We start from the raw sequence: 12934 nt of genomic DNA on the forward strand, positions 1-12934 counted from the left end.
AACAACATTCTCCTGATTCCTGATTCAAAATATATTAAAGCTCTATGATATATCTTAATTTTAAACATAAATTTAAATCACTCAAAATCTATTAAAGCTCTATGATATATCTTAATTTTAAACATAGGTTTAAATCATTCAAAAACGATTAAAGCTCTATGATACATCTTAATTTTAAACATAAATATAAAATGTGCTAGTGTAATTTCTTTCCGGACAAAATTCGTGTAACAATCTTACATCTGTTCTCAAAGAATAACGACAAATCATCCTCAGTATCAATCACTGAACATCAATGGCTATAGGCTATGCCTTGATCCTCAGTATCAATTAGCGAATATCAATGGCTATAGGCTATGGTTGATCAATCGATCGAGATTGCAATGGTTTTTATTTATTCTTTATTTCAGAAGAAAAAGCATAATATATTTATATAAAAAGATTACATAGAGTAAATACAAGAAGCATATGCAAAAACATTCATATAAGAAGATTACATAGAGCGAATGCAAAAAACATATATAGAAATATGGATCGAGCCACATGCAAATCCGTTAAAATAGATCCCAAATAAAACCTCGAAAGGCCAATTGTTTTTATCCTTACCATTCCAACTTAGCCCTTAAATAAAAGATATGGCTGCACAATGAGTTCGCTCGACATCGATTACTCAACATCAATGCCTCTGATAGATCCAGATCGATTGCAATTGGTTTAGATAGAAATTTTATCTTAATCATATAATCTGATTAATCAATTAGTTGAAAAAATATTTTAATTAAATACTAAAGTAAAAATTATTTTACTTAAATTAAATTTCTTTAATTTAATTAATTAAAGAGATAAAAAACATCATTCAATATACCAAATAAGTAAAAATTAACGTAATATACAAAATAAATAAAAATTAATTAAATTAATGTAATATACAAAATAAGTAAAAATTAATTTTTTTATAAATCAATTAGAATTTTTTACCAAATGCAATTAATTTTTTTTCCAAATGTGTTATTTTATGGATTTTAAACAAATTATGTATGTGTTTATATGTTTATCCGAAATCAACGTATTCATTTTTGAAAAGCATTTTTTTTCAGAGAGAAAAACCATCATAGATTATATTAAGAAAATATAATAATCTGAATACATAGAAAGAAGCGAGCAGATTCCTGATACTGTTAAGTTTCAGGTGTGTCCAATCAACTATTACATATTTTATCTAGAAATAACATATATTATTATTGAAAAGTCTTATTCGACTCTAAACGAGAGGAGGAGATGAAATGGGAGATCCGTTCCATGAGGCATTGAGAAGAGAGACATAAAAAACCATCCTAGATTATATTAAGAAAATATAATAATCTGAATACATAGAAAACCATGCTAGATTATATTAAGAAAACATAATAATCTGAATACATAGAAAGAAGTCCGCAGATTCCTGATACTCTTAAGTTTCATGTGTGTCCAAGCAACTATTACATGTTTTATGTAGAAATAGCATATATTATTATTGAAAAGTCTTATTACGGAAAATTTTTGTCTCGATTTATCAGTCAACGTGGTTAATATGAATCGCAGACTCTAAACGAGAGGAGGAGATGAAATGGGAGATCCGTTCCATGAGGCGTTGAGAAGAGGGACTGTCCGGTTTGAGAAAGTAGAAACCATGCTCTTCTTCCTCCGCCACCATAACCTCCACGCTCTTACCGCACTGCTTCAACGACTCACAATAATCAAGGTCGCGGTCTCTCAGCATATCTCTTCCACCGATGACCACCAGCAAGGGAGGCAACGACATCTCTTCCAGCTTTGGTGCTCCGGGGCTCCAAGGGTTGCTGAATGGATGATCTCTGTCATTGCCCACCGGGAGAGACAACCGCCAACAGGCGTCACTCCCCTCCAGATTGAGAACCGCGTCACGCGGGCTCTCGCTCTCCGACCGCGTGCGTTGCTCGCCGCCGAAGTAGGGCTGCACCAGTATCGATCCTCTCAATGTAATGGGGTTCCACGCTTCCACACCGCCACGCAGCGTCACAACGTGATGTGCGATGTTGGCACCAGCACTGTCTCCCATCAGATACACCGCGGAAAAGTCCGCGTGGGAGTCGAGCCACGGGTCGTGTTCCAAGTCTGCTCCGTCTCCCGCATGTGAGCTCACCCACTGGAGTGCCGTGATGCAGTCGTCGTAGCCGGCGGGGAGGCGGTGCTCCGGAGCCAATCGGTAAGCCACGGAGACAACGATCGCACCTACAGTCACCGACAATTTGAGAGAGAAGTTGTGAAAAGTCGGCAGGGCAGGAGAGCCGACACAGAATCCGCCGCCGTGGAAATAGACGATTAGCGGGAGGCGGCGGTTTTCTGTTTGTTGTTGGAGGTGGGAAGAGGGCAAGTAGAGTCGAACCCACAATCCCAGCTTCTCGTTCAACACAACGTCTTTACTGGCAACCCCACCTTCTCCTTGCAGAGAAGCCTCGACGAACATCCGGGGATCCTCCACACGAAAAATTGTGCCATCTGCGTACACCTTGACTATACCACTCACGTTCTCCACCTCTGCTGAAGCCATGGAATTCTCAACGCTAAAGACTTCTCAACTTCAGTGGCGAACAATCATTCCCCTTTCCCTCCCTTTTATAATATTTTTCGGCCATTTCATTGCGATTTTCAATGGCCAATTACAGTTTAAAAATCGGATTAAGACTTCTGGCCAATTTTATATTATTTCTCTGCATCATCACCAATTTTATAACGCGTATCGAAGACTTCTTTGTGACGAGAAGGGCAGGTGAGATAATGCGATTGAGGAGGACTTCTTTCTGACGAGAAGGACAGGGGAGATAATGGGGTTGTTTATCGTATAGAGGAATCGTTTAGAAAATTAGAAGTGGTTGGAATTTCTGGATCATGTTTTTATAGTAGAAATAGAGTCAGCATTATTAAAACTTCAAAAAAACAAGAATTTTGAAGCACAAAAATAAAAAATCCCTACAAAATTCATCAAAAATCTGTCAAATTTTCTATAAGCGGCATAAAATGGCCACCCTTATCCGATGGTAGGTTCAATAAACCCTTATCCCGATGGCAGGTTCAATAAACCCGGTGACATGAAGTGTGGACCCATCCTTTTATCTCCGTTTATACTGATGGAGGTTAATATTGACTACGAAATTATTTTCACCCGAGAATGGTGTTGCCGGAAACTTTCGGAGTTGTTTATAATCTGATTTTTTGGAGATTCTGAATGGTGCTACTCGAAATTTTCGGAGTTGTTTATAATGTGATTTTTTGGGGATTCAGGTGACTGAATACGGTGGAAAAAAATTGAGGTTAAATCTTGATTTTTATTATTTAAAATGGTTTTTTAACTGTATATTTGGATTCAACATCCTGAAAAACCTCTGGAACACTTTGATTGTGCAGAAACTAACTATCAAACTTGCGATTCCAATAAATTACTGCCAGATTTTAATCAAAAAAACCCAAAAACCCACATGAAAACCCTCCAAAAAATCTCATTATAGACCAGTGCAAAACTTTCTCAACCCCGCCTCTTTCCCTTGAAGTGTATTACAACTGTATTGTCCTTCAACGTTAATTGGGGAACTCGAAAGATAACATATCCACGTAGAGAGATTGAGGCACTTCCGGTCTTCACTTTATAATTTAATGAAACTCACTCCCCTTGACTTCTCCTTCAGCGTTAATCGCGGAACTCGAGAGATAAGATATCCACCTGCCTTCATGTGGAGAGAGCCTTCATGTGGAGAGAGATTGAGGCTCTTCCGGTCTTCACTTTATAATTTAATGAAACTCACTCCCTTTGACTGCGCAATCAGATCCCCTTACCTGCGCAATAGGAATTAGTTTTTTTTTAAACTAACATATTTTATTTTCTTGGTTTATAAGAGAAGTAATTTAATTTTTATTTTAAAAAAATATTAATATAATAGTATTTTAAAAAAAATTATTTTTTTGTGTTTATATATATCATTTATTTTTTATTTTAAAAATTAATAATAATATTAAAAAATATTAATAATAATTTTTTATAAATATATATAAAATATTATTAAATAATTTATAAATATCTAAATATTAAACCATTTTTATTTTATTAGTTATGATTTTAAGTGTTTTTTTGTTTTTATTAATTTTTTTTATTACTATAAATGATGATGATGATGGTGGTGGTGGTTAACGTCTAAGACCAAACAATGGTTTATTATATATTAAAAAAAAAACTTATTAAAAGTATACATTTCAATTATATGAATTTTTATTTTTGTATATGGGAATATTATTGAGCACTAAATTTTATAAAGAGGATATTTCCACTTTTATTTTTTTATAAATGTCTATATTGTTTATGTCATGTCATCATTATTTCTTTATTGTCTTTTTCAATTTTAAAAGGGGAAAATCCAATATTTTCTTTTTCAACATTCCAAAAATAAAAATCTTATGGTTGTCAATTTTTATGTTTAAAAGACTATTATGGATCACAGAAGCCTCAATTCAAGAATTGATTCCCTGCACGGTAAAGCCATTACTTCTAAGGTTCATCGATTTGAACGGGCACGCTTGCAGGTCTCGAAGTTGAAGTCAGATTTAACTTTTCTGAAAAGATGCAGAGATTCCACAGTTATCCCAGTCTGCCGTTGGTCAAGATAGTCGTTGGAGGCTCTGCTCACACTATTTAACATCCGAATCTGGATCTGTGTCTTTAACTTGTCTTGACGATGAACCACACTGGTTGGTTCGAAACACGTCGACAAAGGTCTGTCTACATGTGATTTACATCGAAGTTCTTCTTACAACTATTATGGATCACAGAAGCCTCAATTCAACAACTATTCATTTTCTTTTTCTCTAGAATATTTATAACATTAAGATATATTTCTTAGAAGTGTTGACCCATTTAACGATAATGATTCTTTTAATTATTAAAAATAGTTTTATGATCCAAGTATTAAATTTATTTAAAATTTTCATGTCTCAGCTTCATTTAGTTTGGAAGACTTTTACAAAAGTCAATATTGATACAATTGTTTGCATACATGAACAATTCATAATGAATCATTTACATCATACTTTAAAAAGTTCACCAAAGTGCTTCTAATGTCATTAAACATTGAGGGAGTCAAAAGAAAGAGTTGTATTAGAGATTTTGAATCAATCTACCATTTTGAATACAATCTTCAAATATTTTATGGTAATTATCATGAATATTTTTTTTTACAAGAATAAATAATTTATAGCACAAAAGGACCTCCTTTTTTAGACGAAAAAACAGAACTTCCATTCAATAAAGAAAAAGTTTTACATATTCATGATTCTTTATAAGATAGATTACAAACACAAGTAAGTATCTTCCACCAACATCCGTCTCATGACATAATCTATTGTAGTGTCAAATCGTCAATCGAAAGAGAGCAAAGATGCATCATTGACCACAACAAAAAAGGAAATAATAAACAGACGAAACCAACAAAAAGCCATTTAGTTCAATGCAAAAATGGAAACAAAAAAAAAACCAAAGGTAGGGGAGGGAACTAGATCTAAAAAAAACCATGTTGTTGCTCTGACCACCATAAAAGAGTTCAAAGAACATGAACCCAAGGCAGATGGAGAGGCCGAGAGTGGAAAGAGAATCTACCTCCAAATTTCGTTCCCAATAGACATGCCTGAAGTTGATTTCCAGGATGAGAGGTAGGAAATTCCTAATCTGTAGCAACCAGTTGTAGGGATCGGGGACATCATGAGATGAGATTACTTTCACCCAGTTAACCGTAGATAAGGAGTTTCCAATGATTAAGATTTTTTCAATGCCAAGTGAGGAAGCACATTGCAGGGCACCCCAAAGAGTTAATAACTCAGCCCTACCATTGTGTCCTCTACCACCATACTAGGAGAAATGGAAGTGAACATCTAGGTCAAATTGAAGAACAACCACACATTCATAGTCAGCACCGGAGGAAGCCCCATCAAAGAAACATATTGGATAAATTCTCTCCACATCAGAATAAGAGATAGATGAACAAGGGATTTTTGGTTGCCAAGAGACAATCTCTTGGAATAATTCCACTATACCTATAGTACCTCGTTTGATGTCGAGAGCTTTTCCTTAAAAAATAAGGGCATTACAAGCCCTCCAGATGCCCCATAGAACATCAAAATGGACAATCTTGTAGGCCTTCATTCTGTAGTTCCAAAGGAGTACGCAATCATGGATGGAAGGTACATTACTAATAGTAGGGATTCCAAAATGAATTGATACCTCTGCCCACATTTTAGAGGCAAAATGATAGCACGGGAATAGGTGTGGGCCATTCTTCGAATCCAACTTGCAAAGAAGGCACCATCGAGGGTCAGAAAAGACTCTCTTGAGAAGATTGTCCCAGGTCAATGCTCTATTATGGATGGCGAGCCAAGAGAAGCATTTTAGCTTCAAGGGAGCATCCCATTTCCAAATGAGCAAGGTGAATTCTGTGAATGGTAGGGGAAGAGAGGTCGAAATGATGTGGTCGTAGGCCTCCTTGAGAGGGATTTTGTCATTCACCATTGGCTCGCCTCCCCACCCCCCCACACTAGCTTATCCAAACTCAGTGATAAGTGGATATCGACCATGCATAGACTACCGTGATAGTCTTCCCACTCAGCTGTCATGTCCTCCTATAAACCAATCTGCCATGCATGTGACCAATCCTGAGCAACACAGACAAGTCTCTATCTCTCCCACGGGCCAGCAAGGGTGTTCATCACCATATAGGAGAGAGATTTGATTATTTGTATTTGAAGAGAGTGGCATCCACTGAAACCCTTGATCCAATCCAAACTAACGTGGATCCTTTGTCCATTTCCAACCACCCATCGAAGGTTACTGCTTAGCCACGGTAGGACAACTCTAATACTGCCCCAAATCTTGGAATGTCAGCTAGCTAAAGATGCCCCCTCAACAATCCATTCCTCAATTATGCATTGAAGAGTATTTGTATTCATATGCTCTATCAGATCCCTTTCTCACAAAATAACCTCCACAAATTTGTTGCGAAAAGGGCTAGGTTAAAGGATCATGTGCCAATAATGCCCCAACCTCCACATACAATCGACTTGGAAATTGACATTAACCTAATTAGATGGACCCTCTTTACTACACCAAAAACCAGACCAAACAAACTTAGCCACCATTGAGTCTATCTTGTTAATGAAATATTGGGGAAGATGAAAGAGATGCATCTAGTGGATAAAGATGCCAGTCAAGACAACCTTTTTCATAATGATTCTTCCACCCAATGTCAACCATCTTTGGTCCCAACAAACACTTTTTTTTTTTTTAGAAAGAAGACGTTCCCAATCATTCAATAATTACTTGCCAAGCTTTAGAAAACATCCCAAGTATTTAAAACCATCTGTCATAGAGAATATTTTTATTCCAAATAGGGATGTTATTTCAAGTACTTCTAGGTCATCCACCACCACATCTATCAGCTCAAATTTTGTCTTTGTTTATGTAGAGCCCAAAAGATTTACATAAATCCATGAAGTTCCTATGAAAAGCGACCCACTTAGAGAGTATTGTTTCACGAGCACACAGTGCATCATAAACAAGCATCAGCTGAGAATTTTTTCATCCTTTGGAGACTTTGCATCCATATATCAATGTTTCCTCAAAACTTACCTTAACTCCCTTGCTGAAGGCATCCATGATCAGAATGAAAAGAAGCAATGATAGTGCACATCATTAGCGAAGCCCCCTATAAATTTTGAAGAAATGAGTTGGAACCTCGTTGATGAGAAAAACCATAGACGTTGATGTTATGGAAGATATTATCCACTTCACATGCTTGTACAAAAAACCATTTTTATACAGGATCATTGAGAGAAATTCCCTATCCACACAGTCATACACCCTGTGGAGGTGAACTTTCATGTTCCTTTTTAATTTCTCTTCGATGGAAGAGTTTATAAAAAAAAATGAGCATAATAGATGTTGGTACATAATTCAAACTTCTTAGTTTAGTTGTTTCACTTGAAGTAATCTTTAACAAGCTTTTTATACCCTCCATTACCAACCATAGAATTATCAAATTCTCTAGCATTGATTTGTAAGTTTATATGAAACATGTTTTAAATAAATCATTTGATTTTAACCTACATGTTTGAGGTATATATTTATCACCTTCACATGTTTGTATTTCATTCATTGTCTCAAGTAATAGCTCTATCAATCTCATCAACAAATGTTTTTTTCCTTCTAAAACCCTGTGTTAGGGAGAAATGTGTGCAGAGCTAGATGATGTATGAGTGCTTATGAGTGACCATCCTATCCAAGAAATCCCTTTCATACCCCAATGTATGTCCAAATCCATATTGGATTTGTTGGAAATATGGACCAATTGGATGGCCCAACCTTAAAGTTGTTAATGTCAATGTTGTTTTGAACTCATTTGTGATGTCTTCCATCCATTTCTGTAAGATTGGATATGTTTGTTTGTTGGGATATATGTTTTAATTATGAATAATTCATTTGTTTTGAATAAAAACAATGCAACAATAGTTTTGAGAAATAATTTATGTTTCACTCAATGGAATTATTATTGTGATTTTGATTAAAGTAAAAAGAAAAAAATATATTAATGTTAAAGAAATATTATCATGACATTATGTATTTATGATTTTCTAGATCATTGTAAAATGTAAATTATACTAAAAGTATATTTTCCAAGGATAAAAGTATATTTTCCATGGATGTGAGATTTTAGTGACTCTTTTTTTTTTACATATAGAGAATGAGATATGGATTTTTTAAGATCAAAGAAATTTTGATTGAAAAATTACTTGTATAGTGTTAAAAAAATAGGATTTCAAATTTATTCAAGTAATTTTTATTTGATATATTTTTCTTTAAAGGAAATTATTATAGTTTGAATTTTTTTGTTAAAATTCATATTTTTTTTTATGCACAATTGTGAACTAACAAATGACATGATTATTTCAAGATTTATCGAAATTGTAATAAAGTTAAATAGGGGTTAGTAGAATCATGGAGTATTCTTGCCAATAATATTTTTAAGAGAAAATGGGTTGTAACTAAAACACTAAGGTTTTGCATTAGTATTTCAAGATATTGAAAGCCGAACTTAACAAACACTAAGCCTATTGTTGAGAACAAAAATGTACCATGGAATCTTTAGGATATAGGGTGGCTAAAAAAATAGATACTTATATAAATATAATACTCGATGCAAGAAGAAACACAAAAACGTTGGAAACTAGCTTACAAGACGTGGATAAAAATTTACAACTTTTAATGATATTACAAAATTAGGGGAGAGGCATTTTGAGATTAAATATTTGGTAAATTATCTACAACTATTAGGAATATGAAACGAAACTCATTGAAATAAATAAGTACAGAATGATGCTTTGTCTACATTATGTTGTGTGGCATTTCACAATGATATGAGAAATCCCACTCATGATATGATTTTTTATAGATTAAATGTTAAAATGAATTGTTATTAGGAAAATGAGAACATTAAATAACTTTACAAGAGAAAAGATACCTCCAAGACATTAGGAAGAGAAAGAATCTATGAATGTAACAAATTAAGGTTTAATTTATAATATGACATCAAAACTCATAATGATTTTTTTTTTTTGTAATGACGAAGTAGTCTAGAAGGCCTACATATGTTATGTAGAGTATACTTATGATATAGATGTGTGCAGTTTTTTTGTCAATACTTCATAAAACTTAATTAGTAATAAATATTATCTACTTATAATATATTTCATTAATTAGGTATTATGATTAGCTTTATTGCTAAAGTTACGTATTTTAATATAAGATTGGAAAGATGATGTACTAATTCTTATCCAAAATAAAATATCTTCTAAACATTATAATACTTCATTTACTAATTTTTGTAAACTACTATAACGGATAAAACCAAACTAAGTTAACATTTTAATCAAAATGTTTCTAGCCAAGTAAAAATTATTCACATATTTTTTAGATAAAATATTCTAACTTATTTTAACAATGAATAAAAATACAATCCTAGTATACATAAACTCATCAATTATAATTTTCCCATTTAACATTCAACTTATAATATGATAATTTATTATATGAGTTTGATAATAAATAATTCATTATTAATTATCATATATGTTTAATTATTATGTATATGTAGGAATTTACAGGGTAAGTTCCTCAGACAGAACACCAAAGGATACCGCTCACAACCAGATCGCAGATCAATACACCAGTATTTTTGACGTGGTTAAAACCCTCAAAGAGGGAAACAGTCCACGGCCTGAGCCAACGCGGCCACTTCAGGCAATTTATTAATAAAAGAATGAAAATTTACATATGCTTCTCTCATGCACGGATTACCCTACAAATGACCCTCCATGTGCTTTAAATAGAAATCATGGACCAATCGGGTGTCAAGCCACGGATCAAGTGTCGATAATACCGAGGAGAGAATGAACTGTCGGATCACTACATATCGTGACCGTTCGATTGTAAGTTACAAAATGTACAACGGTAAAGAAACACATTTTACCTAACTCTATACTAGACCAAGTTGTAATTAACTATTTCCTATGTGTCGGAATATCCTAACATCCCCCCTTAAGAATAACTTGGGATAGGATTGAAGGATTTACAAATATGACACAATAGGAGAAGGAAGGAGGCACTAGAGCCTATCCCCCCTTAGTGACAACTTCTTGAACTCCAACCATAAATCGAAGTTTAGTGAACTTCACCTCTATGAGAGCCTTTGTGAAGATGTCTGCAACTTGATCATCTGTTGAACAATATTGCACTTCAAGAACATGGTCATGGATGAGCTTTCTGATGAAGTGCATGTGCAGTTCAATGTGTTTTCTGCGCTGATGTTGGACTGGATCTTTGCATAGTTGAATGGCACTTTGATTATCACACCAAAGTGTAGTCAGATGCTGCTGCTCAAAGCCAAACTCTGATAGGATCTGACGAAGCCACAAGGCTTCCTTACTAGCTTCTACGGCACCACGATACTCTGCTTCTGCTGACGAAAGAGAAATGGCACCCTGTTTCTTGCAAGCCCATGTAATAGGTCCTAAACCAAGAGTGAACACATAACCGGCAGTAGACTTCCGATCATCAGGGTCACCAGCCCAATCAGAATCAGTGAAACCAACCAATAGAGGAGATGCTTCGGCACTGTAATGAATCCCAAACTGAAATGTACCTCGAACATAACGAAGTATTCTTTTAGCTGCTTTCCAATGACTTTCACGGGGGTTTTGCATGAACCGAGCAACAAGGCCAACAGCAAAGGAAAGGTCAGGACGAGTATGGGTTAGATACAAACGTTTTCCTACAAGTTGACGGTATAAGGTAGCATCAACTTCAGGAGAAGTACAAGTGACTCAAAGTTTGACTCCAGAATGAAAGGGAGAAGGGGCTGGCTTACAATCTTCCATGTGAAAATGACGTAGAATATCACAAGCATACTTGGACTGGGAAAGGAAAATACCCTCCTTGGATTGCAAGACTTGAAGACCGAGAAAATAATGTAAGTGTCCTAAGTCTGTCATTTCAAATTTCTTTTTAAGGCTGGACTTCACATGGTTTATAAGGTTGGGATCACTACCGGTAAGGATAAGATCATCAACATAAAGAACAAGAATGATAAGAGACTTGCCCACTTTCTTGGTGTAGACAGTATTGTCAGAATGACACCTAGAAAAGCCAGATTCTAAAAGAAAGCTATCCATTTTGGCATACCAAGCTCGAGGAGCTTGCTTGAGACCATAAAGGGATTTCTTAAGCCGACATACAAGGCTGGAGTTTGTTTCTATGAAGCCAATGGGTTGTTCCATGTATATTTCTTCATGAGAGTCCCCATGCAAGAAGGCAGATTTAACATCCATCTGATGGACTTCCCATTTGAACGAGGCAGCAAGGGAAAGAACAAGGAAGATAGAGTTCATTTTGGCAACAGGGGAGAAGGTTTCAGTGTAGTCAATGCCTTCAACCTGTGAAAAACCTTTAGCAACAAGACGAGCTTTATGTTTATCAACTTTCCCATCTGGTCCATACTTGGTTCTGTAAACCCATTTGCATCTAACAAGTTTTTGTCCCTTTGGTAGAGGAACAAGATCCCATGTATCATTTGCCAATAATGAATGATATTCTTCATTCATAGCTGCTTCCCAATCTGGATGGCCTGAAGCTTCTGCAAAGGTGTCAGGATCATAATTTATTGGAGCTTGAGCCAGTAAAGAAGAGGCTCTGTCAAACTGAGAACGTGTGCGTCGCTGATCTGTAGGATCACTGGCAAGATCACCTGCTGCATCTCGAGTAGCACGTACCCATTTTGGAAGCTGAGGAGCTGAAGCAGGATCCTGAGATGGTGGGGGAGGATTGTCATCCTCACTTTCATCATCTGAAGAAGAAATGTTTTCAAAAGTAGAAGAGATAGGGAGAGGTGGCACATCCGTCGGACTAGGCTCGCAGGCCGATATATTTTCATCAAATTTTACATCTCTTCTAATTATAAAATTTTTGGACTTAAATGGAATAATTCTATAGCCTTTGACATCTTCAGAATATCCAACAAAAGTACATTTTTCACTCTTAGGTTCTAAAGCTTTATGCTTTTCATGTGGAATATGGGCCCACGCTTCACTTCCAAAAACACAAAAGTGACTTACATCTGGTTTGATTGAGCTCCATGCTTCTTATGGAGTGATATTCTTTAAAGCCTTAGTAGGAGTGCGATTTATTATGTAATTTGCATAGTGAATTACTTCTGCCCAAAAACTAAGACCAAGTCCTTTAGATTGTAGCATACAATTAGCCATTTCCTTTAAGGTGTGATTCTTCCTTTCAGCTACACCATTTTGTTGTGGAGTATATGGAACAGTATGT

General features: G+C 35.3%; 1 pseudogene; it reads right to left on the minus strand.

Annotated features, from left to right (window-relative positions):
• Nucleotides 1-1367: 1367 nt before the first annotated feature.
• LOC149211601 (strigolactones hydrolase CXE15 pseudogene) lies at nucleotides 1368-2642 on the minus strand (annotated as a pseudogene).
• Between the last annotated feature and the right edge of the window lie 10292 nt (nucleotides 2643-12934).

Source organism: Pinus tabuliformis, chromosome 1_1, assembly GCF_031772625.1.
Source record: "Pinus tabuliformis cultivar Carrire ecotype Pingquan chromosome 1_1, CPIR1, whole genome shotgun sequence".
In the NCBI taxonomy this organism is placed as follows: domain Eukaryota; kingdom Viridiplantae; phylum Streptophyta; class Pinopsida; order Pinales; family Pinaceae; genus Pinus; species Pinus tabuliformis.